The 27,134-nt window shown below is 41.6% G+C and overlaps 1 long non-coding RNA gene across 1 annotated transcript; it reads left to right on the plus strand.

Annotated features, from left to right (window-relative positions):
* Positions 1-217: 217 nt before the first annotated feature.
* On the plus strand, positions 218-26,414 carry LOC130276476 (uncharacterized). The gene is made up of 3 exons (XR_008845142.1): positions 218-304; positions 23,466-23,565; positions 26,282-26,414. It is a non-coding gene; the product is annotated as an uncharacterized LOC130276476 (long non-coding RNA).
* The last annotated feature ends 720 nt before the right edge of the window (positions 26,415-27,134 follow it).

Genomic DNA, 27,134 nt, shown 5'->3' on the forward strand with positions numbered 1-27,134 from the left:
GCATCTCCAGGTCAATGGGAGAGATTTATCAAAACCTTTTAAAAAATAAAAGAAGTAATCTGATTGGTTGCTATAGGTAACTGGTCTTTTCCTCTGCACAGGTTTTGATAAATCTCCCCCCCCCCTCTAATGTGTCAGTCCAGCTTGCAGGCCACACCCCCTCCCTCAAGCCATGCCCCAGCAAAGCCACAACCCTTTCTATTTTCAGCTTAACAATCTTTTCACCACAGCTCAGCCCCACCTGAGGATGGGATGTGAGATCAGGATATGAAGACAGGATATGATGAGCACAATATGAAGACAAGTGCGTCATTGTCAATTTTTCTTTCCCACAAGGTTAGGTAGGAAGACTGGCCCAGCACTCTGCTAGTATAATATAAAATATAATTCTTAACTTATACATGAAGTTTTGCTAGGCTTATATATCCAAACTTATTCTATACTATTAAAACATAAAGGGGAAGAGTGGAGCAGTTACCCATAGCAACCGATTAGATTGTCCCCCCCCCCCCCCCCATTTTTAAAGAGGCCTCTGAAAAATGAAAGAGGCAGCCTAGTTGCTATGGGAAACTGCACCACTGCTCCTCTACATAGATTTTGATCAGTCTCCCCAAAAAAGCTTGGCTCAGCTTCCCTACAATTTTTTGGGTCTGGGTGTGCTAGAATCACATTTTAAACTTACATTAGCCAGGGAGCCGGGAGTAAGCCTCCCTAATATTAGGGGATACAATTTAGCATCCCAACACTAGGACCACGTGGACATTGCCGTCTCCATAGATGGCAATGTATTTAACACGGATTCTGCCGAAACAATAACAGAGACCATTCTTTCAGTGGTGGAAACGTCACTGCTAAAAGTCTTTAGTGTAGACCATGCAGTGGTCTCTGTGCAAAATCCCACTGACAGCAATGAAATTCTGTTGCATCTGAATTTCCAAGCATAATTTTTAAGCAAGTTACTCTTATAAATTCCTTAGTCTGCACGCCAGCTAACTGTACCTCTGACAAATTGTTAGCTGAACCAACTGACCAGCAATATACGCCTTTGATATCCCACTAACCCCTGACCAACTTGATATATCAGCTCGAACAGTGTTATTTCATAGGACGTGGACCTGCACATAGGTACGGTACTTTTGGAACAATGTCGTATATTAAACAGAAGTGGAATAAAAAGCAACCCTTTCTCCCCACTCAATGGCACCCCAAACAATGCAGTCTAATAGCTATATCCCAGTACATGTGATACTCCTGGTAGCTAAACATTTTCTCCAGTCCTGGATGCGACCTTGAGTTGCAACCGTGTCAGATCTTTCATGACAGCTACTTCTTTACAGACAAGAATGAAGCAGAGCATTAAAAGAAATGTACAGTAGAATAAGCAATTTAAATAGAGAAATTATTTAACGTAACATACCTCTCCTCCAGGAGAAATACAGGAGACCATGGAAGTTTGTAGTATTCAACCTGATACCATTTAGAAACTCTAACAGGATCTCTAGAATAACTAAAATAGTCAAATAATTTGGATGTTAAAGTTATCAGGTAGGAGAGGTCATACACTACAAGATTATCTGAGATTAGAAAAGCATAGGTCATGTATGATATTACAACTTGGATCCATTCATTTCAATGGAACAAAGCTGCAATACCACAAACTCTGGACGAGGGTGGCACTGTTCCTGAAAGAAAGCATCTATGTTTTTCTAAACCTGGATAACCCCTGTAGGATTTTGTGGAACCCTACTTTATACTCATTGGGCATGTTTAATACTGTTTAAAAGGATATGTTCACATACGTACACATTATTTGGGGCTGTTTTTGAGCCATAAAGCCTATATGTAAATAGATGATAAGTCTTGTTTGTGGAAAAACACATTATGATGTGCTGCCGGCAGTAACAGAACAACTGCAGAGCCAGCTCCCTGCTGCTGCTGGGTAGCTCTGTGTGTCAGCTTGTGACTGCTGGCGAAAAATTTGCCACTACGAGTGGACACACAGAGCTACAGGGAGCAGGAAGCTTTCCACTATAGTTTTCGAGCCAAAGTCAGAAATGGATCGTGTAGGAAGGAGAAGTGTAAGTTTTCCCTTTATATTTCCCATTCCTTTTAATACACTTTTGGTTTTGACTCAAAAACTGAAGTGACAGTTTTCTGAAAAAAGCCTTAGCCTTAAAAAAAAACCTGTATGGAAACCTAGCCTAAGGCCACCTTGTTACCACCAACAACTGCCTTGTTTTGCTAAATTTGGTCCTCTGCCCATATTCTTCTAATAAGTAGTTATCCTAACTAATATCCCTAATGTAATGTTTTAAATTGTTCCACGCCATTTTTAGAAGATTGTTTTTTTGTCAAAACATATATTTTAAAGAAGTAGTAATTTTGCATAGCAAAGCACATGCCTATACATAAAGTATCAGTGGGTCCTGCATACAAAGGGGTTAAAGTAAACAAGATGTTAATATTGAACAACCATCACATCTGTAGCTGCTCATTTTACGTATTTACTTAAATTTGTGGTCAGATCGTGTTAAAGAGAATCTGTCATCTCTATTTGCTAAGAGCTTTAAACATCGTTGGATAACTGTTAAGGTATAAAAGCAAACATTTCCTGGAGCTGATGGTGGTTTCACAGTCAAGTATCAAGGAGATGGAGTCAAGCTGCTAAAATGCCACTGCCTGGCATGCCTACTCAATTGCATTCACCTCCACCCCCTCCTTAATTTATGTAAAATGCCATGTAAGTCAGTCAAAAGATGAGGCTAAGCGAAGAGACATGCCAGTGTCACGTTGGGGTAGAGAGCAGTACAGATTTTTAGCTTGCCCAAAACCCCTTTCCTTACTTACTTGGATTTGCCCTAAACCGAGGCCCTCAACTGGGTAATGGTCTCTACACTGGACCAAGTGAACAGGGCGACAAGGAAAGTCAGACAGGCCTGGTCAACAACAAACGGGCAAAACCATACAAAATCAGCAGATAAAAGGTTGCCCATGGAGTCAAAACCCAGAGGGGAGCATAGCACAAAATCAGAAGAATAAGGACAAGCAAGGACAACCCTAGAGAACTGCAAAGTACAAAGTCAGCAGGCAAGGTCAGGTCACAAGCAGAGGTCAAGTCAGGTTACAAGCACAGGAAACAAGAATGTTAGTCAAGGGAAGTATCTACAAAAAATGAGTAACTCACCAGTTTAGATCTCCTACATCCAGGAAGTGTACTGATGCCGGTGTTCCCACCTCCCAGCAGGCCAGGGAGGCATTAATGTACCAGTCATCAGGGACAATGCAGGACAGCACCGACAGTGTCTGATGGTGCTGGAACCAGAACGGGTGATAATGTGACAGGCACACTATGAAACTTGAGCAGCTTGGCCCTGCCTCTGTGCCACTTGGCTGAGAAAAAAAGGCCTTATTTTAAATTTGGCAACCACCATGACTAGAGATGAGTGAATTTCTTAAAAATTTGATTCGGCCGATTTTATTTGTGGCAAATCGTGATTAAAAACAGCTATTTCTGGCCTACAGAGAGGCTCAATAGGGTGCTGTGTTAATGAAATAATACTGTTATTCAGTATGACATGCAGATTACGGGCATCGCTATTAGAATATATCACCTACACTCTTCCTGGGAATATATTATACAATATACCACTAGGTAACAATACTACACCAAACAACTAACCTATAATTGTCACCAAAAAATACCACTGATTAATCCAAAACAATATCTTTATTTATTGAAATTTATATATCTCAATACCACAATACATCGCTAATAGAATCTTTGCTGCAGAGTGTCTGGATGTGGCAGATTATTTATGTAATTTTAATTTAATTTAATTTTAATTTATTAAAAATGTTTGATTATCCATTCTGGTGAGCATCGAGTTACCACCTGTTCCAGCCCCTGCCCCTCAGCGCCCTCCCCTGACTGTGAAAGTGCGAATGTTTCACTTAATCAGTTAAGGTTCAATATTATCGCTCCAAGCTGTTTAATTGGATTCTTGTGATAATTTCACAATTAATAATATGACATCGGCGACCATGGGGCCTCAGTCTTGAAAAGATTACATCGATTTTTTTTAAATTTAAGATTTATATTAGATTTCCAAGTTTAACCCCTTTTAGGGGCTTCCGTTTCTACACAGTACATTTTTCGGTAAAAATTACACCTTCTCTTTATTCTGTAGGTCCATATGATTAAAATGATACCCTACTTATATAGGTTTGATTTTGTTGTACTTCTGAAACAAATCATAACTACATGCAGGAAAATGTATACGTTTAAAATTGTCATCTTCTGACCCCTATAACTTTTTTATTTTTCCGCGTATGGGGCGGTGTGAGGGCTCATTTTTTGCACTGTGATTTGAAGTTCTTAGCAGTATCATATTTGTATTGATCGTTCTTATTATTGAATGCTTTTTATTCATTTTTTTCATGACATAAAAAGTGACCAAAAATACGCTATTTTGGAATTTTTTTGCGCACACGCCATTGACGGTGCGATTTAATTAATTATATATTTTTATATTTCGGACATTTCTGAACAAGGTCGATACCACATATGTTTATTTTTACTTACACAGTTTTACACACTGATCTTTAACATTGATCAATGATTTCTCATAGGAAACCATTGGTCAATGATTCTGCCGCTTGACTGCTCACTTGACTACCCGCTGTGGCCCCACGCTATAGAACGGGAGTGGACTCAGGACGTACAGGTACGCCCTGAGTCCTTAAGGGGTTAATGTCCCAGCATTTACTTTGAACTAATACTGTATGACCACAAAACCCAATCTAACAAGGAGTCACATGACAGCACGATGACAGAGCCTAGAGGTGGCAGCAGCATGAGGAGACCATAATCTGGAAGAATGACACAGCCTGGAATTGGCAGATGCAAGAGGAGACCATATAGTGGCTGAATGACACAGCCTAGAGTTGGCGGCAGCATGAGGAGACCATAGCGCCTCACAATCCCTAAGATTAACCCCTTAAGGACCTAGGGCATATGGATACGCCCTGGCTTTCTGGTACTTAAGGACCCAGGACATATCCATATGCCCGTGGGAATTTCGTCCCCTCATGTCGGCGATTGGCGCAAATCGCCGGTGAATTCACACCGACGATTTGCGCCGATTCCGGGTCATACGGGTCTATGGTGACCCGGAATATAAGGGGGATCGTGGTTGTCTAAGACACCCACAATCCCCCTGAAGGGATAGGAGTGAGGTGGCAGGGGTGCAAACCCTCCTATCCCTGCTATTGGTCGCCAGAAGCGATGACCAACAGCAGATCGGGGGAGGGGGGGTTAACGTTCGGTTTCCCCTTTTGCCCACCCACAATAGGCGGGGCAGAAAGGGGAAACCGACGGGGACTGGTGGCAGAAGATCCACTTACCATCCGGAGGCTGCGGGCGACGGTGATCGGCGGGCGGCAATGTAGTGCGGCTGGCTCTCTGGATCCTACGGAAGCCGGTGAGTTACCTAGCAACATCTGGAGGGCTACAGTCTGAGATCACTCTACAGTGGTCTCTAAACTGTAGCCATCCAGATGTTGCAAAACTACAACTCCAAGCATGCCCAGACGGCTGTTTGCTGTGTGGGCATGCTGGGATTTGTAGTTTTGCAACAGCTGGAGGGCTGCAGTTTGGAGATCACTTTGCAGTGGTCTCTAAACTGTAGCCCTCCAGATGTTGCAAAACTGCAAATCCCAGCATGCCCAAACAGCAAACAGCTGTCTCGGCATGCTGGGAATTGTAGTTGCGTACCTCCAGTTGTTGCATAACAGCTTTGGCGATCAGTACATGCTGGGAGTTGCAATTTTGCAACAGCTGGAGGTACACTGGTTGGAAAATACTGAGTTAGGTAACAGAACCTAACTGAAGGTTTTCCAACCAGTGTGCCTCCAGCTGTTGCAAAAATACAACTCCCAACATGCATGGTCTGTCGATACATGCTGGGAGTTGTAGTTTTGAAACAGCTGGAGGTTTGCCCCCCCCCCCCCATGTGAATGTACAGGGTACATGCTTCAAGTTTGGGCTGCGGCAAATTTTTCTCTGCAGCGCCAACTCATAGCGGGAAACTCAACGTAACCCGCCCGTGCAAATGTACCCTAAAAACACAACACTACACTAACACATGATAAAGGGTAAAACACTACATATACACCCCCTTACACTGTCCCCCCCTCCAATAAAAATGAAAAACGTATTGTACGGCAGTGTTTTCAAAATGGAGCTTCCAGCTGTTGCATAACAACAACTCCTAGCATTTCCGGACAGCCACTGACTGTCCAGGCATGCTGGGAGTTTAGCAACAGCTGGAGGCACCCTGTTTGGGAATCACTGGCGTAGAATACCCCTATGTCCACCCCATACTTTTTATTTTCACAAGCAGTAAAAGCAAAAAAAGACCTCCAAAATTTGTAACGCAATTTCTCCTGAGTTCGTAAATACCCCATATGTGGGCGTAAAATGCTCTGCGGATGCACAACAAGGCTCCGGAGTGAGAGCGCACCTAAATTGGTGATTTGCACAGGGGTGGCCGATTTTACAGCAGTTCTGACATAAACGCAAAGAAAAAAAAAATACCCACATGTGACCCCATTTTGGAAACTACACCACTCACGGAACGTAACAAGGTGTATAGTGCTCCTGAACACCCCACAGGTATTTGACGAATTTTCATTAAAGTTGGATGGGAAAACGAAAAAATATTATTTTTTTCATTAAAATTCTGGTGTTACCCTAAATTTTTCATTTTCACAAGGGAAAATAGGAAAAAATCCCCCCAAAATGTGTGACCTCATTTCTTCTGAGTAAGAACGTACCCCATGTGTGGATGTAAAGTGCTCTGCGGGCGAACTACAATTCTCAGAAGAGAAGGAGCGTAATTGGGCTTTTGAAGAGAAAATTTGTCCGAAATTGAAGGCCACGTGTGTTTAAAAAGCCCCCATAGTGCCAGAACAATGGACCCCCACCCCCACATGTGACCCCATTTTGGAAACTACACCCCTCACGTAATGTAATAAGGGGTACAGTGAGCATTTACACCCCACATGTGTCTGACAGATTTTTGGAACAGTGGTCCGTGAAAATGAAAAATGTAATTTTTCATTTGCACTGCCCACTGTTAAAAAAAAAAAAAGTCCACTGTACATGCCCCCCAAAAACCATTTCAGCAAAATTTGCTTTCCAAAAGCCAAATGTGACTCCTTCTCTTCTGAGCATTGTAGTTCACCCGCAGAGCATTTTACATCTTAACATGGGGTATTTCCATACTCAGAAGAGATGGGGTTACAAATTTTGGGGGGCATTTTCTCCCATTACCCTTAGTAAAAATTTTAAATTTGGGGAAAATACGGCACTTTAGTGAAATTTTTTTTTTCATTTACACATACGACTTTAACGAAAAGTCGTCAAACACCTGTGGGGTATTAAGGCTCACTGGACCCCTTGTTAAGTGCCTTTAGGGGTCTAGTTTCCAAAATGGTATGCCATGTGGTGTTTTCTGCTGTTCTGGCACCATAGGGGCTTCCTAAATGTGACATGCTCCCCAAAAACCATTTCAGCAAAATTCACTCTCCAAAATCCCATTGTCGCTCCTTCCCTTCTGAGCCCTCTACTGCGCCCGCCGAACACTTTACAAACACATATGAGGTATTTCCTTACTCGAGAGAAATCGGGTTACAAATTTTGGGGGGCTTTTCCTCATATTATCACTTGTGAAAATTCAAAAACTGGGTCTACAAGAACATGCGAGTTTAAAAAATGAAGATTTTGAATTTTCTCCTTCACGTTGCTGCTATTCCTATGAAACACCTAAAGGGTTAACACACTTACTGAATGTCATTTTGGATACTTTAAGAGGTGCAGTTTTTATAATGGTGTCATTTGTGGGGTATTTCTAATATGAAGGCCCTTAAAATCCACTTAAAACCTGAACTGGTCCCTGAAAAATTCAGATTTTGAAAATTTGTGAAAAATTGGAAAATTGCTGCTGAACTTTGAAGCCCTCTGATGTCTTCCAAAGTTAAAAACATGTCAACTTTATGATGCAAGCATAAAGTAGACATATTGTGTATGTGAATAAATATATAATTTATTTGGAATATCCATTTTCCTTATAAGCAGAGAGCTTCAAAGTTAAAAAAATGCAAAATTTTACATTTTTTCATCAAATTTTGGAATTTTTCACCAAGAATTGATGTAAGTATGGACAAAATTTTTACCACTAACATAAAGTAGAATATGTCACGAAAAAAGTACCTTGGAATCAGAATGAAAAGTAAAAGCATGCCAGAGTTATTAATGTTTAAAGTGACAGTGGTCAGATGTTCAAAAGGTGGCCGGGACCTTAAGGTATAAATGGACTGGGTCCTTAAGGGGTTAAAATATGAATTTTCAAATTAAAATTGAAGATTTATGGTAGGTAGTGCTACCATAAAAATGTTTACGGTAATGTCCCAGGCCCAGCAGCATCAGTAAGCCATATAGTGGCTGAATGACACTGCCTGGAGCTTGCGGCAGCATGAGGAAACAATAGGGTTTCACAATCCCTAAGATTAAAAGATTAAGTTTCAAACTGAAATTGAACATTTACGGTAGCTAGTGCTACCATAAATTTTTTTAGGTAGCCCAACAGCATGTGCAAGCCATATAGTGGCTGAATGGCACAGCCTGGAGTTGGCGTCAGCATAAGGAGAACATATAGTGGCTGAATGGCACAGCGTGAAGGTGGCGGCAGCATGAGGAGAATATATGGTGGCAGAATGAAATAGCCTGGAGGTGGCAGCAGCAGCATCAGGAATCCTGAAAGTGACCCAGTGACAGAGTGGTTCGGTGGGTGGCAATACCAGTACCTGGTGACGAACATGGGTGAAAAAATGTCTTATGCGGAGGAATGTTTGTAACTGGGGAGTAGCGCCTTAAATCTGTTTGGCACCATCCATATTTGTAAAGTGTTGGTGTGGCACCATATGTCAATCTACTCTGATGTATCAGGCATTGGTGGGTGAAAATCCTTGCTGATCCATGACTGATTCATCTTCACAAAGGTCAGTCTCTCCACATTTTTCGTGGACAGACGAGTTCTCCTTGGGGTGACTATGGGAAACGGTGGAGTATGAGGAGGTGGAGTCGCACACTGTCACAGGACCAACGGCCTGAGAGCATGGAGGCGGAAACGGCGGGACCTGTACAAGTTGCTGTTTTGGCTGTGCAGGAACCACATTCAGCCAATGGGCAATAAAGGACATGTATTGTTCCTGACCATAGTTACAGCTCCACATGTCAGCGCTGCTGGGCACTTTGGTACACTTTGGTTGAGTGGGGTGGTTGGTGTTAGTACCAGTACCCGGTAATGAAGGTGGGTGAAAGAAGGAGAACTTGGCATCAGATGTGTGGCATCAGGCGGATGGCAGGATCAGACTAGTAGCTGAGCAGGTCAGCAGAAGAAAACAATCTTTTTTGTCAAAGTGTTGGTGTGTACAAGTAAGTATTGAGGATATGCATTACGTAAAACTTAACTTTTAATAATTTTTTTAGGATGAAATATACAGTCAGGTCCATAAATATTGGGACGTCGACACAATTCTAACATTTTTGGCTCTATACACCACTACAATGAATTTGAAATGAAACAAACAAGATGTGCTTTAACTGCAGACTGTCAGCTTTAATTAGAGGGTATTTACATCATACTCAGGTAAACGGTGTAGGAATTACAACAGTTTGCATATGTGTCTCCCACTTGTTAAGGGACCAAAAGTAATAGGACAATTGGCTTTTCAGGTGTGTGTTATTCCCTCATTATCCCATTTACAATGAGAAGATAGAAGGTCCAGAGTTAATTTCAAGTGTGCTATTTGCATTTGGAATCTGTTGCTGTCAACTCTCAAGATGAGATCCAAAGAGCTGTCACTATCAGTGAAGCAATCCATTATTAGGCTGAAAAAAACAAAACAAACCCATCAGAGAAATAGCCAAAACATTAGGGGTGGCCAAAACAACTGTTTGGAACATTTTTAAAAAGAAGGAACGCACCGGCGAGCTCAGCAACACTAAAATACCCGGAAGATTAAGGAAAACAACTGTGGAGGACGACCGAAGAATTATTTCACAACAGTTGGCCAGATGAAGAACACTCTCCAGGAGTGCACTCACCACAAGATATAAACCATTGGTGAGCCTCAAAAACAGGAAGGCCAGTATAGAGTTTGCCAAACGACATCTAAAAAAAAGCCTTCAGAGTTGTGGAACAACATCCTATGGACAGATGAGACCAAGATCAACTTGTACCAGAGTGATGGGAAGAGAAGAGTATGGAGAAGGAAAGGAACATGATCCTAATCATGCCACCTCATCAGTGAAGCATGGTGGTGGTAGTGTCATGGCATAGTGGGCATGTATGGCAGCCAATGGAACTGGTTCTTTTATATTTATTGATGATGTGACTGCTGACAAAAGCAGCAGGAAGAATTCTGAAGTGTTTCGGGCAATATTATCTGCTCATATGCAGGAAAATGCTTCAGAACTCATTGGGTGGTGCATCACAGTGCAGATGGGCAATGACCCAAAGCATACTGCAAAAACAACCAAAGAGTTTTTTAACCCTTTCAGGACCCATGACGTACCGCTATGTCATGGGACCCTGGGTCTTAAGGACCCATGACTTACCGGTATGTCCGTGGGAATTTCAGTCCCTGCACAAATGCCCAGGGGGGGCATCAGACCCCCTGGTGAATTCACACCGGCGATTTGCAGGTATTCTGGGTCATACGGGTCTATGGTGACCCGGAAAACAAGGGGGATCGGGGTTGTCCAAGACACCAACGATCCCCCTGAAGGTATAGGAGTGAGGTGGCAGAGGTGCCACCCCTCCTATCCCTTCTATTGGTCGTCTAGAAGTGACGACGAATAGCAGATCGGGGGCGGGGGGGTTAACTTTCAGTTTCCCTGTTCTGCCCACCGACAATAGGCGGGGCAGAACAGGGAAACCAACAGGGACCGGTGCCGGAGGTCCACTTACCCATCGGCGGCGGTGGAGGAGACGATCGGCGACGGTGATCGGCGGCAGCAGAGGACGGCGATGCCGCACCCTGGATCCTACGGAAGCCGGTGAGTTGCCTAGCAAAATTTGGAGGGCTACAGTTTGAGACCACTATACAGTGGTCTCTAAACTGTAGCCCTCCAGATATTGCAAAACTACAACTCCCAGAATGCCCTGACAGCTGTTTGGGCATCCTGGGATTTGCAGTTTTGCACCAGCTGGAGGGTCACAGTTTGGAGATCACTGAGCAGTGGTCTCTAAACTATGGCACTCTAGATCTTGCAAAACTACAACTCCTAGCATGCCCAAACAGCAAACAGCTGTCTCGGCATGCTGGGAGTTGTAGTTGCGTACCTCCAGCTGTTGCATAACTACATCTCCCAGCATGCCCTTCAGGATCAGTATATGCTGGGAGTTGTAGTTTTGCAACAGCTGGAGGCACACTGGTTGGAAAATACTGAGTTAGGTAACAGAACCTAATTGAAGGTTTTCCAACCAGTGTTCCTCCAGCTATTGCAAAAGTACAACTCCCAGCATGCACGGTCTGTCAGTGCATGCTGGGAGTTGTGGTTTTGAAACAGCTGGAGGTTGTACAGGGTACATTCACACAAGCGATTTTACAATAAGTTTGCATTTTCTCCTTTTACTCCTTATGAAAAGGAAAAGTTTGGGGCCACACCAGCCTGTTAGTGTAAAAAATTACAAAATGTTATTCTAACCCCCAAAATGTGTAACGCAATTTCTCCTGAGTACAGAAATACCCCATATATGGGCGTAAAATGCTCTGCGGGCACACAACAAGGCTCAGGAGTGAGAGCGCACTATGTACATTTGAGGCCTAAATTGGTGATTTGCACAGGGGTGGCTGATTTTACAGCGGTTCTGACATAAACGCAAAAAAATAAATACCCACATGTGACCCCATTTTGGAAACTACCCCCCCCCCCACACGGAACGTAACAAGGGGAATAGTGAGCCTTAACACCCCACAGGTGTTTAATGAAAATTCTTCAAAGCTGGATGGAAAAATGAAAAAAAAAAAAATCACTAATAATGCTTAACCCCTTAAGTACGTCCTTGGTCCCGCTCCCGTGATATAACGCGGGGTCCCACGGTGACCCCGCATCATATCACCGCGGGCCCGGCTTCACCCGCCGCTAATAGCTCAAAGCTGAGCCACGTGGCTAAAAGTGAAAGTAAAAAGTGCTGGTTAGCTCAGTGGGATGTTCGGGATAGCCACGGCGAAATCGCGGCATCCCGAACAGCTTACAGGACAGCAGTCCCTACCTGCCTCCTCGCTGTCCGATCGCCGAATGACTGCTCATTGCCTGAGATCCAGGCATGAGCAGTCAAGCGGCAGAATCATCGATCACTGGTTTCCTATGACAAACCAGTGATCAATGTAAAAGATCAGTGTGTGCAGTGTTATAGGTCCCTATGGGAGCTATAACACTGCAAAAAAAAAGTGAAAAAAAAAAAAGTGAATAAAGATCATTTAACCCCTCCCCTATTAAAAGTTTGAATCACCCCCCTTTTCCCGTAAAAAAAAACACAGTGTAAATAAAAATAAACATATGTGGTATCACCGCGTGCGGAAATGTCCAAATTATAAAAATATATTGTTAATTAAACCACACGGTCAATGGCGTACGCGCAAAAAAATTCCAAGGTCCAAAATAGTGCATTTTTGGTCACTTTTTATTTCATGAAAAAATGAATAAAAAGCGATCAATAAGTCCTATCAATGCAGAAATGGTGAACTTCAGATCACGGCGCAAAAAATGAGCCCTCATACCGAAAAATAAAAAAGTTATAGGGTCAGATGACAATTTTAAACGTATTAATTTTCCTGCATTTTCCAGAAGTACGACAAAATCAAACCTGTATAAGTAGGGTATCATTTTAATCGTATGAACCTACAGAATAAAGATAAGGTGTCATTTTTACCAAAAAATGTACTACGTAGAAACGTAAGCCCCCAAAACTTTTGTCTCACAATGATTTTTTTTTATCCGTTTCACCGTAGATTTTTGGGCAAAATGACTGACATCATTACAAAGTAGAATTGGTGGCGCAAAAAATAAGCAATCATATGGATTTTTAGGTGCAAAATTGAAAGAGTTATGATTTTTTTGAGGCAAGGAGCAAAAGACGAAAGTGCAAAAACGGAAAACCCCCCGGTCCTTAAGGGGTTAAAGTAACAGTGGTCAGATGTGCAAAAAATGGCCGGGTCCTACACTGAAAATTGTCTGGCTCCTTAGGCTAAGTTTCCACTTGTTTTTCTTCCTGGCAGTTTTTGGAAAACTGCCACTGAAGTTTTTGAGCCAAAGCCAGAAGTGTATTCATAAGGAATAGGACATGTAAAGGAAGAACTTACTCTTCTCCTCCCTTATGGATCCACTTCTGACTTTGGCTCAAAAACTGCAGTGGCAGTTTTCCAAAAACTGCCAGGGAAAAAAACAAGTGAAAATTTAGCCTTAAAAGGTTAAAGGAAATAAGTGGAATGTTATGCAATGGCCAAGTTAGTCACCTGACCTGAATCCGATTGAGCATGCATTTCACTTTCTGAAGACAAAATTGAAGGGAAAATGCCCCAAGAACAAGAAGGAACTGAAGACAGTTGCAGAAGAGGCCTGGCAGAGCATCAACAGGGATGAAACCCAGCAATGACTGATGATGTCTATGTGTTCCATACTTCAAGCTGTAATCGACTACAAAGGATTTGCAACCAAGTATTAAAAAGTGAAAGTTTGATTTATGATTATTATTCTGTCCCATTACTTTTGGTCCCTTAAAAAGTGGGAGGAACATATGCAAACTGTTGTAATTCCTACACCGTTCACTTGATTTTGATGTAAATACCCTCAAATTAAAGCTGACAGTGTGCAGTTAAAGGACATCTTGTTCGTTTTATTTCAAATCCATTGTGGTGGTGTATAGAGTAAATGTCCCAATATTTATGGACCTGACTGTATGTACCCAAAAACATTTTGAAATCAAACAAAAGGAACGGTGTGCAAAAAACACCATGTGCCACGTACACCACCAAGTATTGATGTGATGCAAAGACCTCTAAAAGGTGGAAGGGGACAATGTATGGTCCATTGTAACAGGTGAGGATGAACACTTCCCCTGTAAGGCCCTACTCTCGCACTATGAATTTCCTTATTGGCAAGTGTTATTCGTCCTAAAAAGGGCGGCCCCACACAGGAACCTCTCCCTATTTCCACCTAAAAAACCCTGCCATTTCCCAGGGTTTTTAGTTGGAAATAGGGAGAGGTTCCTGTGTGGGGCTGCCCTTTTTTAGCCCCTCCTCTGTGCAAGTCCTGGCACTTCTCTGCCTGACATACTTAGTGCGTATATGAAGGGAGTACAATACGCTTCACTACGCTTAAAACAGTATTTGTCTAGAACAGCAGCAGGTGTGTACTTTTGGCTGGCCTTTTACAGTAATTAGGCCGTTGACTTTATCAGGAACAAAATGGTACAACACTTAGATGTATGTATGTGGTATGCACTTATGAGGGCAGCAGAATGTGCTCCACTATGCTTAACAGTATTTGTCTACAACACCAGCAGGTGCATACTTTTGGCTGTCCTTTCACAGTATCTAGGCCTTTGAGAGTTTAACAGGTACAAAATGGTACACCACTTAGATGTAGGTATGTGGTATGCACTTATGAGGGCAGAAAAAAGTGCTACAGTACGCTTAAAAAAGTATTTGAGTAAAACACCAGCCGGTGATTACTTTTGCCTTTCCTTTCACAGTATCTAGGCCCTTAAGAGTCTAACAGGTACAAAATAGTACACTACTTAGATGTAGGTATGTGGTATGCACATATGAGGGCAGAAAAATGCGCTACAGTACGCTTAAATAAGTATTTGTGCACAACACCAGCAGTACACAACAGTGCTGCAGCACACAGTCGCTGTGTAGTAAACCCAAAATTGCACTTTCTCTCTCAAAGACTATTAGGAATGGACTGCTGGGTATGTATTATACGTCTACAGACTAGCATAACCAGCAGACCATTTGTTGTGGAACAAAGACTCAGAGTTGCGCTAAAAACGTATTCCTCCCTCCTCTGCTAACGCTTCTCCAGCTGAGCCAGCTTGTTCAAATGTATGAGGCAACACACAGCTCTCTGCCCCTCTCTGTAATACAATGCTGTAGACAGTGACTAGGAGGTTATTTGCTGCAGTAAAAAATTGTGTGAAATACGCACTGCTCTCTGTCCAACAGAACGCTGACATGACTAGGAGGTGAAACGCTGCTGGAAAAAGCTTTTCTGTGTAACACACAAAGCGCTGTTTAACCTCTCTCTCTGCAGTGAAAGGCTGAAGTAACTGGCCGCAAAATGGCTCTGATTATATAGAGCTGTGACATCACAGGGGTGATTGGCTGCTGAGAGGCTGCATTCTGTATGTCTGCATTCTTGCCCCATGTTCTCACTTGTGGATCCGCCATTTTAGATGCCCAGGAGCCTGGACCACACTAAATTTAGTTTAATGAAGTGATTTGTGCGATAAAATAGAAGCGATATTCGCATTCGTTGCAAATTTTTCCTGAAATTTGCAACAAATTCGGATTCGTCAGATTCAATTCGCTCATCTCTAACCATGACGTTCAGGAAAGGTACAGCTAACAGCTATTCGGTGGTGTTTGCAGCACTTAGCAAATTGAGCTGACAGATTTCCTTTAAGTGCATTATCATGAAAATGTAACACTTAAAGGGGTACTCCACTCCTAGACATCTTATCCCCTATCCAAAGGATCTCGGCTGCAGCACCCGGCTGTCATCACTGCACAGAGCAATCTCGCTCTGTGCGTAATGACGGGCGATACAGGGGCCGGAGCATTGTAACGTCGTTGCCGCCAGGCCCCCTCCCATAGACTTGTATTGAGGGGGCAGAACGTGATGTCATGAGGGTGATGTCCCATGACATCACGATGCTCCGGCCCCTGTATCGCCCATCATTACACACAGAGTGAGTTTGCTCTGTGCAGTGACGACAGCGGGTGCTGCAACCGAGATTGTCGGGGTCCCCAGCGGCGGGCCTCCCGTGATCAGACATCTTATTCTCTATCCTTTGCATAGAGGATAAGATGTCTAGGGGCAGAGTACCCCTTTAAGCAGTCAGTTCCATTGTCCCCCTCTATTATTAAGTGATCAGTAGGTGTTAAAGTAATAATCCTATAAATACAGAATGTGCATTTTATGAGGCTTCTGAGTATGGCTCAGGGTAGGATTGTTCAGTGTGGAATGGCTGTGCAAGCAGGCTGCACCTGTGTGGGTCTGTGTACTTTGATGTTTTTAAGGTGCCAAAAATGATCTGGAAAATAATATATGGCATATGTATTTTTATAGCCATTTCATTTCATATGTTAACAATATGTACAGAAATAATAGCTAGATGTTGTGGGGGCAAAGTGATGGAAATTTTGTAATTTAGGTATGGCTGTAATTTAAAGCAGGCTTGATGTATTTATGGACATTACTGGGAATATTTCCCCTTTACAGATGCCAATAAAGAGAATGTTTTATTATCTATATAAGCCTGTGTGGTAGTGAGCTCCATAATATTTTAACACAGGATACTAGGCCTACCATTAAGCATTGAAAAGAGCATATCTGATTTATATCAGTGTACCTAGGGACCAAATGTTATGAAAATTATTACATAATATTTCCTAGTCCTGCGTCATGGTTTATGTGTCATTACACTGAGGCAGGTTTTAGGGCAATGAAAGAGTGTTTTACCAAGACCTTTAGCCTAGGTGAGCTAGCAGAGAGGCTCATCAGGTGCCTAATTAATTAGGCAAAACAGAAGTCTGCATATAAGGAAAGAAAACAGAATGGTCTGGGTTCTCCCCAGAAGACAGCAATGTGGCTGTGGGGGGAGGCAGGGGTCCTTGTGAGGAGCACACAACCAGGTGCTGTGAGTGACCCAACAGTGAAGTGGACAGACAAAGAATCTTAGTACACACAGCAAGAGGCTACAAACGCTGTGTGTGAACAGTGAGTAAAGCTTGTTGAAAGTGTTTTTGTTAGCTGGCAGAGAGAAGCTCTCCAGCTGGTAGTGAGGGTCATCACTTGTATAGTTAATGCCGGACAGGCAAGGTTTTTCATTTGTTCCTGTATTGCTATTTTTATTTGGCTTTTAACTTTTCTAATAAACCTGACCAAGAGTCAGATTGCATGAACTTGCTGCTGTTTGCTGTGTCTAGGACGATCCAGGAGCTATCCCCAGAGTGAAATCTCTACAGTGTGTAAAGAGGGTATCTCTGACTTAGACCCCCATTGAATTCATGGGCCAAATAGCAGCTGAAATGGGTATTTTAATTTAGCAAGTTTTCCCCTTTCACAGCATAGGGGATAACTAACGGATTGGTGGAGATCCAACTGCTGGGCTCTGCAATTTTCAGAAGCCTTGTAAAGAATGAATGGAGCTTTGGCTGCAAATATGTGGTGCACTCTGTTCAATCTAGGGCACAGTTTACCTGCAGTCTCGAGATTGGTGAGGAGCCCCAGCAGTCAGATCATCACCATTCCTGCCAATCCACTCCCATAGAATGGGGATAACTTGCTGAAATGGGTATACCCCTTTTAACAATGCCATAGGAAGTCTCCATGCTATGGACACTATTCATGTGTTAACCACTAACCAAAATAATGAGTTTTAATGCCAAATTATTACAGTTCATATATAGGAAAATTTGATAGAACCTCACTCCCCCAGGTGACTATGATTATAATGTCCTTGGAGAAAATATTGATATATACCAACAGTTGAATTTCTACCAATTAGACGCAATAATAGAGTATAAAATATAACTGTTATCTGGTTTCATTAAATGAGCCCCAGCAGTTAGTTAGTCAGAGATATACTTGTTAGATAGCCCAAAATTATGTCAGCTAGACCAGCTGACTGGAAGCGGATAAGGATACAGGTGAGTAACCTGACCATAAATTTCCCTACCTATTTTAATCCTTACTATCACTGACCATAAGCGTGGATAGGGATTTAGCATACAGTAACCACCATATAGATACATACAATTTAGTGGCAATAATCTGTACTTAGTTCTCATACTCCATAGTCCTACGTGTTTCTCCCATATGTTTGAGATGGGTTCATCAGGGGTGGAGGAGAAAATAAAAACATTACCATGATGTTGCTGTAAAAACATATATACTGAAGGCAGGGCAAATAATTGATAAATTCACAAAAGTATAAATATAAAACAATGTCTGTCACAGTTGGAGGTCGTCATGAGGTCTATGTCAAAATTGTGTACAGTTGAGGTAATTCACTTGTAGTTATTACAATGCATTTAAATCCATAAATATACAGGCCTACAGTAAGAAAGAGCAGTCAAATATAATTCACTAAGTGGCATTCCACCCAGCATATTATTATGAGATCAATAAATTGATGTAGAGACGTATTTCATTAGCCACAGCGATAACCTGAAATAAAAAAAAGAGAAAACGAATTTGCTGCGTTGACCTGGTTTGGCATATATATGGTCATGCATGCAGTATAGATATATAAAATATACATGACTGTTGATGGTATAGAGCTCAGGCCTATATATATATATATATATATATATATATATATATATATATATATATATATATGAACCCCAAAAGCCGAGATATGGTCTGCAGGAAGACATATAAAATTTATAGGTAAAAAACATAATTTTGCCTATGATGGTACAAAATATAAATCAAATTATTGGTATTATTGATGATGATTTAAGGTTATTTCTGACACAACAGTACCCTAAAACACCTTTAATATATTGTTTGCCAAAAATACATAAAATCCCGCAGAACCCTCCCAGCAGACCGATAGTCTCCGGGAGGGATTCTGTTTTTGCCCCATTGGTGATTTATCTAGACAAAATTTTGCCAACACATGCGGTGACCGCAATGTCATATATACAGGATACAACAGACTTTATTAACAAGATTCAACAGATTGTATGTCCATCTGAATGTTTCTTGGTATCATTTGAAGTGGTAAATCTGTATACTTCTATTGACCACTTAAGGAATACAAGCTGTTGAAAATTGTCTCTTAAATACTGATCTGAGTGAGGGGGCCCATTCCTTTGTTCTGGACTTATTGGGGGTCATCCTCAGACAGAATTATTTTCTGTTTGGGGATGATTACTATGTCCATAACAGAGGAACGGCCATGGGGTCCAACGTGGCCCCAACATACGCAAATATATATATGACACAAGTAGAGGAACAATTCATCTACACATCACAACTGTTTCAATATGTCAAGACTTGGTTCCGATATATTGATGACACATTTGTTATATGGACAGGAACATGTGCTCAATTAGATATATCTTTTCAGGGACTCAATGAAATATATCCTGAACTACAGTTCACCATGGTGGTGTCCGATAGGATGATTCAATTCTTGGACACCACTGTAGATATAAGTTGCTCCATTTTGACTACAGATTTGTTTGTAAAAGAAACAGATAGAAATAGCCTATTGTTTAACAATAGTTTTCATCCTCGCCCTACTGTAAAATATATATCGGTGAGACTATAAATGAATGTAGAATACACCTCACTGGGCATAAATCTTCTATTAGGACTGGTAGAGTGGATCTAGTGATTCCCAAACATTATTTGGAACATGGAAATAATATTAGCGCAGTCGCATTGCGCCGAAGATGTCTAATTCGGGTAAGGGCCTAGAACGGGTGACGTGATATATGTTACGCGCTAGACGCGACTGGCTGATCATTGGTAGACTAAAGGGAGCTGCGCTGACATGCTAGTAACGTGTGCACAGACAATTTGCTTACAAACACAAGTGCATATCATCGTGATCTACTTAGGCTAAATGGACGAGCAATCCATAATAGAGGTAGACTGAGAATGAAGGTATCTATGCATTGACTATGTTTAGTAGATTTTTAGCTACACAGAATACTATATATTGATTATGTACTCACTTTCTATATCTTGTTACCATACCAACCTGATGTCATGTTGATTGACAGCCTTTTGCACCAATGGATACACCTTGTAGGTGTGGTTATTAATGATTGTATATGTATAACACTTGTGTTGTAACCAATGAAAATGGTTGGATGTATATATAAATGTGCATTACTCTTGTATTCACCATGCTTGATAAAGGCTACTATTGCCGAAATGTTGTACCTTATTCGGAAATTAAAATACTAGGTTTTATTGATCCAAGACCTACTTGTGCGGTGATTTCTGGACTATTATTATCCCTGGCTGGCAGCCTTGGCAACTACATGCACTGAGGTCGGTCCCTGGTCCCCGGTGCGGTCTTACCGTATATAAATAAATATATATATATGAACCCGCAAAAGCCGAAATTTATAGGTAAAAAAACATAATTTTGCCTATGATGGTACAAAATATAAATCAAATTATACTTTATATAATAAAGATATTTACTACGAGAACTGGATAGGTCAGATAAGTGCCATATTGTCTTTTTAGAGAAGCGATATGATGCTAGGCTGGTCAGTGTTAAATATATGCGGCCAGGTTAAGATAGCTGAAAAAGAGCAAAGATTTCAAAATATATGAGGCTATAAGATGCAGGTAGATGGGTTCAAACATAAAATAGCCTATAGAGAATAGCATAGAAGAAATGATGCATTTCACTTAGCCTCCTAATGACCCCAGATAAGGTAGATGAACGACTGGAGGTCGGGAGGGACGCCACACATCTGTTTATTTGAGCCGCGGCCGGAAACCCTGGTTCCTCAATACGCCTCAGCTGCACTAACAGTTAAATGAGTCCTGGAACGCATAGCATTCCATACTGCACCTGCGCTCTAAAGGTAGAGAATCAAGCACTCCAAAGGGCGGATGCGATCTGTATCCAGGAGTCCCTGAGCCGATCATATAGTAGTATAGACATTTAGACTGCTAGGCAATGAATACGCAACAAATATGAGATAAAGAGCAGTTATAAATCTTAAATGAAGAATAGTAAATGGCCAAATGTATGGCTTTTACAATAATGTAACATAAGGTATAGATGGTTTTTACAATAATATAACACCTATACACTCTAACTGGATGAATATTCTTACTATATATAAAAAAAGGATACTGTGATATTGGATTGATAGAATGGGACTTGATGTGTCACCCATTCCCATATGCTCAAAGGATATTAATTTAAGGCTAGCTGGATAATCTGGTTGGAGAGGTGGGCAAGAACTGCAAATTTACATGGTGGAGATAACTCAGATAAATGAACGAAAGGACAGCATCTCATTAAGGCCAACCGGTGCAACCGTACGTCAGCGGTAGATCCATCTAGTTTCTTTTTGAAGAAGTTTTTGGTCCATATCGCCACCGAGAATCCATTTTCAATACTTCTATTGCTTGAAAGGATAGAGTTAGAGGGTTATCCACATGGTGGCTATGCAAATGTTTGGAAATGGGTTTATCCCATTTATGTTTTACATCTCCGATGTGTTCTAATATATGGCGTCTATCATCATCAATGTCATAGCACACAAGATGTCTTATCATCGCCAATGTCATTGCTTGTTTGTCTCATTTACCAATAAATGGAAATGATGTTGCTTGCCCTTATTACATCCTGAATGTGCTACTGTAGCAATACCTTCTATGACATGCTATCATATATTTCTCTACTGCCTCTCCTATGTGTTAGACCCTTCTTCATTTGTAGTGAATGATGCATTTTCCATTTGCTTAGAGTGACTCTCTGGAGGACCTAACACATCTGTACATTATATGGACAGCCCATTGGTCAACGTGTATTGCTTCACTTCTTGTGGTGGTGCTGAAGGAGAGAAGCACACTTGCTCCTGGGTTCTCTTACAGATTAAAGTTGATCACTGAGGATTACTAAGGTGTAATCACCTTATTTTAAGGTGTGCCTTCTTAGAAAAATAGATTATCCAAAATAGACAACTTTTTTAGGCATGCAACCTGTGAAAAATGGTTTCTTCCACTGTGTATTGGTGTCAAAAAGACATAACCATTCTCAAAGAACCACATGATATAATAGCAGTTTAACAACAAAGAAGCCACATTTACACTTTCATTATAATATTGGTAAAGTTTTTCATATAAAAAAAAGACATGTTTAATGGTAAGCTTTCATATTACACAGTCAAGGTCTTGCATAATCTCACAACAATCATGTTATCAGTCATGTGATATGTACCATATCAGTGAGTATGTAATCATAAAAAAATTCTAATAATAACAACCCTGGAAACCATGACCTGGGACTCCCACGACTGATAGAATAAAGGGGCAATAAATAATTATCCCATTGTTCTACCTATTGTGGGGGTCCACAAGAATATACCGTATTTATCGGGGTATACCACGCACCGGCCTATAACACGCACCCTCATTTTACCACGGATATTTGGGTAAAAAAAGTTTTTTACCCAAATATCCATGAAAAAATGAGGGTGCGTGTGTGCGCGTGTATACCCCGATACATCCCCAGGAAAGGCAGGGGGAGAGAGGCCGTCGCTGCCCGCTTCTCTCCCCCTGCCTTTCCTGGGGTCTAGAGCGCTGCTGTCGGCCCTTCTCACCCCCTGGTTATCGGCGCCGCTGCCCGTTCTGTCCCCCTGACTATCAGTGCCGGCGCCGATAGCCAGGGGGAGAGAAGCGGCGCCGACAGCCAGGGGGAGAGAAGGGGCAGCGGCACCCATTGCCGGCGCCGCTGCCCCGTTGCCTCCCCCCATCCCCGGTGGCATAATTACCTGAGTCCGGTCCGCGCTGCTCCGCTGCTCCAGGCCTCCGTCGTGCGTCTCCAGCGTCGTTGCTATGCGCGGCGCACTGACGTCATGCGCCGCGCCGTTCAGCGCATAGCAATGACGCCGGGGACGCACGACGGAGGCCTGGAGCAGCGGAGCAGCGCGGACCGGACTCAGGTAATTATGCCACGGGGGATGGGGGGAGGCAACGGGGCAGCGGCGCCGGCAATGGGTGCCGCTGCCCCTTCTCTCCCCCTGGCTGTCGGCGCCGCTTCTCTCCCCCTGGCTATCGGCGCCGGCACGATAGTCAGGGGGACAGAACGGGCAGCGGCGCCGATAACCAGAGGGTGAGAAGGGCCGACAGCAGCGCTCTAGACCCCAGGAAAGGCAGGGGGAGAGAAGCGGGCAGCGACGGCCTCTCTCCCCCTGCCTTTCCTGGGGGTGTATCGGCGTATAACACGCACACAGACTTTAGGCTAAAAATTTTAGCCTAAAAAGTGCGTGTTATACGCCGATAAATACGGTACGTAAAGGTATATTATGATTACTCTAATAACATTGGAATAACAGCAGAGGTATAACTGTGTAACTAGTATTACGGTCATGCATACCTCCCCTTTTCTGTTTAACAGAGAAAATAGAACAAGGAGAAGAGGAGACAGTTTCAAAGTTCATATACTGTATGTATTAGCTGACCTGGCTAATCTCTGCAGAATGGCACCAAAACTACAAGTAAGTTTGACTTAATAAAATGTAATTTTATGTGTCCAGCACCTTTCTTCTCTGATGTCAACATTTATTGTTCTCTGCATCTATGACTAAGCATTGTCATAGATTATAATATAATTTTAGATCTCCATCCATATTATACCCAGAAACTTGTCTTTTTCAAATATAACAAAATAAACAAAATCCCAGCATACAGAATCATAGCAAAGTGGCAGAAATGATAGAAGTGACGCAGACCACTAACTGCTAACCCAAAAACTATTGGCACATAGTTATCTCTATGCAAGACAACATAACAGGGATCCCTTTTGTCTGTGCTGATTGTTATCCAATCTTCCTAGATCTAGGTAGGAATAGACAGAAGGGGATATGCAAGGGATGCTGTACATTAACAAAAACTACACCAAAACCCCTGGGTTCGGGGCCATGGTTGTGACATCACACCCCTCTCATGGATATGAATATAGGGCGTGTGGTGGGACGTCACAAGGGGGCGTGACATGACGTCACGACCACGGCCCCAAATCCAGTGTTCAGAAGGAAAAGTTCATAATGCTGGGGTGGTGTGCAGGAGGTCGCGGGGGTTTTCAGCGGTGGGACCCCCGCGATCAGAGGATATGGGATAAGATATCTAGATACGGAATACCCCTTTAAAAGAAGCAACACCACAAGATGACCACAATACCACAAAGGACAAACTGTCAATGGTGATTTGGATGAACACACTTCTTATATTCAATGTTGGGAGCACAGGTTGAAAAGTAATGTGAACACAGCAATGCCTGATTAGTTGTTGTTTCTTTTTTCTTTGTGGGATAATTTTTTTTAAATTACAAATAAATCACAAACCTATTCAACTGTTTTGCAATTTCGAAATAACAATAACACCATAAAACCCACCGATTTATAATAATCTGATCATCAAACAGATGCCTATAATTTACTATCACAACATGCATAATGTTAATCTCCTTATTGGTGATATATATAGACATGGTAATATTCTGGTTGAGCTGATATAAGCACAATATCAGTTACTTGTACTTGAGCATACATCACTATGCACACTGGGCAATTTAAGTCACATGGTCACAATTCTTATCAAGTCAGACACCCGCATTTTTTATGACAGATACTATGGGGCAGTTTCTTTTCTCCAGCTCATTCAGTTGAGCCTATTTCAGCCTCCTGATTGCCTGTCTGTCCGCTGCTTAGAATTTCAAATGAAAGCCGAGCAACCCACTGAATTTAAATCAGCGGCAAACAGGCCGGAAAATAAACAGGTGATTTTCAATCTCTGTCGGAGAAAGGAAGGAATCTGTTGTCCCTTTTCCTGCGAGATGCCTACTGATGAAATATTTGACGCATGTATCAAACGGTACATATCTACACTGCTGTTTTGTGATGAGTAGGGCATACAGACAGCGGTAGTGATGCCCAAACACATTTCAGCAACTGGCACTGCAACCTGAGTTGTGCGTCTTTATTAACTCTTGCTAAACAAAATCTGAGCAGACTTACCTTACTGTACAACAAACACATACTCAACATACAGAATTAGATAATAATGCAAAGTACTAATGGTGTTAAATGGCTCTGGAAGGAACATACACCATTTTAGCACCACAGTGCACCAAACCAGAACATAATGTGATACTACAGAATTATCTGACCCACTGTTGGTGATGTTGACCACACACAGTAGGAGTTCCTCCTTGGAAGTGGATGCATCTGATTCTCATGTGACTTAGTACTGCAGGTCACAAAGGGGTCACCTCCTTAGGTCATGGTGGGAAATTCCTCCCACCTATTGTGGAATTCCTAACAGCAGTTCTGACACCATCTACCCTTGGTTGCAAGGTGAGATAAAAATTATAGATCATAGCAACTGCATCTCCATGGGTCACTACTACCAGCCACTACATCTTGTGACTTTGTCCTCTTCCACCAACAGGTGGTGATCCAGGGCTCTACCGGAGTACATTTGAGAGGCATATTACTTGTTGTCCAGTTGACCTGGAGCAAGACCTCAAAGTACAATCAAAGTAAAAACCAGTAAAAACATTGCAGAGGTGCTGAGCGGTGGTCCTCATTGATTTAATATTAATTGCCCATCCTAAAGATATTTTGTTAGGATGGTTAACTCCTATGTGTCAATAACTACTCACGAACAGCAGCTCTGGCAAACCAGGCCTGTCCATATATTACATAGTTAGCTATTCTTTTCATCAATTGCTACAGAGGAAATGTACGGTTGGTCATTGGTTCCCTCTGTTATAACAGCTGATTTCCGAGTGGTTCTGAATCTAGACTTTAGATATCTCCTTTAGGATTTAGCCTTATACTTTGCGCCATCATGTAACACCTTTTCTGCACACATCTTACTATCTTGGAATACAGTTGGAATGTATACATTTGTTTATACAAAACCAATATTTATACATAAACCAATATCATAAATTATATATATATATATACTTTTTTATGATATTGGTTTATTGTTTTGTATAAACAAATGTATACATTCCAACTGTATATATATATATATATATATATATATATATATATATATATACAGTATATATACTGTATATATAAGTATAAAGGGTTTGCTACAATACCTTCATTGAAAGCCTTCTGATCTTCAAGCTGTACGCAAGGTGCTGACATACGTTGAAGAAAGTCTCACTGAGAACACCGATTTGTCTTATTCTCTTAGAGACATCACTGGACAGATGGATTGTTGGCTGAAGACGTAAGGGACAATTCCTGGAAAAGACCAAAAATGATGTTGTTGACTTTGTAATAATAATTTATATAAAAAAAAACATTGAATTCACAATTAAATGTACAACTGTTTTTGGCAAGAATTTGGTCATATCAGTAAAATATAGAGTGTAAGCTTTTGTGTTCAGTGTCCAATTAAAACTTGTTATTTTGCAGTCCTACAAGTTTAGAAAATACCAAAGGAAAAAGCCAATATTGCCCAAAACAAGTACTTGATTCTATTTTATAAAGTATGTAACAAAATCTGATACATTGTGATTGGCTCCTATTGAAACCCACATTTCTTTGGCATCACCTCGCACATCTAAACATGTCTCCTTTCTAGCACCTTCATACATTATTCAACCATTTTTCTATGTCAAAGGTTATTTTTATATTGTTGTCCTGGGTTACAATAATAATTTGCTATAGTGCAATTCACCTTGTAATATTGCAGTCCATATTTTCAATCTGTCTGAGACAAAATATGTCCAATCGGCCTATAGCATCCAACCACAACTCAGCTTTTATTTTACCAGAGCAATTTGAGAAATGAAAGCTGAGCTATCCAAGACAAAAATCAGACACCTTGATTTTGTAGTGGATTTTAATAATGAAATAACAATTAATAACTTTGCAAATGCACTACATGCATTATATTTAGAGCTTTTTTTTCACACTTTTGCAGGCATCAAATGTCAAATGGCTCAATGTCCAAAACTGTTTGCTTTGCATTAAGAAAATTGTACTCTTTAAATCAAGCACTATATTTTAATCCAGTGTTTGCCAATCAGGACATCTCAAAA

The sequence above is a fragment of the Hyla sarda genome, chromosome 6, assembly GCF_029499605.1.
Source record: "Hyla sarda isolate aHylSar1 chromosome 6, aHylSar1.hap1, whole genome shotgun sequence".
Classification (NCBI taxonomy): domain Eukaryota; kingdom Metazoa; phylum Chordata; class Amphibia; order Anura; family Hylidae; genus Hyla; species Hyla sarda.